We start from the raw sequence: 1,154 nt of genomic DNA on the forward strand, positions 1-1,154 counted from the left end.
CATGATCACTCTGCCAATATAACCACATTTCTCTCATTCTTAGATCTTTATTTTGTCTGTTTTCTGCAAGTTTTACTTTTTCCTGGTTATAAATAGTGTCTAACCACAACTGTATTTTTTTGTGGTTTGTTGTAAATTTATTTTTTAATAAAGTAAATACTGCTTGTTTAACTTTATTCAATGTCAATTTTCTGTTTACAACACATATAGTGAATTGTTTTGCAGATTTCACAGTTTGAACTAATATAAACTGACTAATAGCGTCACTACACTCAGAGCAGAGTATGATCACTATCATATTAACTTTCTGTCAGATGGTTGAGCACCCACTCATCCCCCACACCTTTCTGACAACATTTCTCCTTAAATCTTACTTGCAGGTTGCATTCAGGGAACCATTAAAAAACAAGCTTTGGTTTTACATTTTCAATAAAAAATAAGAGAGGAAGAAACGGACACAGAGAAGTCATGCACCTGCATAATAATTGCAAGAATGACACAGCATTGACCTCTATAGAAAACCACATCTTCCTTAGAGACAGAGATCACATCATCATGAACCTCCCTCGTTTCATATCTTGCTACATTACTGCATTTCACATCACTAGACTGTGGATACAGAGGAGAAAACAGCCGACTCTGGTGAAAGAAGCACATCCAGATTGTGGTCCACCAGCTTTCAAAGGTAAAGTTTGTGTTACATTATTCATCTTAATCAATGTTTAACCTAATACATTAAAACTGTAAAGGTGTTGATACATAACAAGGGGACTGGACTGTAGGTGTACAGTAATCTACAGTTGTATTTAGTCTTTGTTTTTACCCTCTCTTGCCTTAAATACCAGTAACTTGAGATTTGTGCTAAAATGCTGGATCAGGGGCGTCGTGTGGCGTAGTGGTCTAAGCAGGCGCCCCATGTGTGGAGGCTGCAGTCCTCGCTGCAGTCAGCCACGATTCAAGTCCCGCATCGGACGGCCTTTGCTGCATGTCATTCCCCCTCTTTGCCTCCCCATTTCCTGTCTCTCTACTGTCCTGTCAAATAAAGGCATAAAAAGCCCAAAAAAATATACTTAAAAAAAAAAAAATGCTGGATCACTAAGATTTATCCTGAACTATAGTTGTACTGTATTTGTGTGAACAGCACTTCACAGCTT

Source organism: Seriola lalandi, unplaced genomic scaffold, assembly GCF_002814215.2.
Source record: "Seriola lalandi dorsalis isolate HSWRI2012SDOR001 ecotype SW California unplaced genomic scaffold, Sedor1 jcf7180002054952, whole genome shotgun sequence".
NCBI lineage: Eukaryota > Metazoa > Chordata > Actinopteri > Carangiformes > Carangidae > Seriola > Seriola lalandi.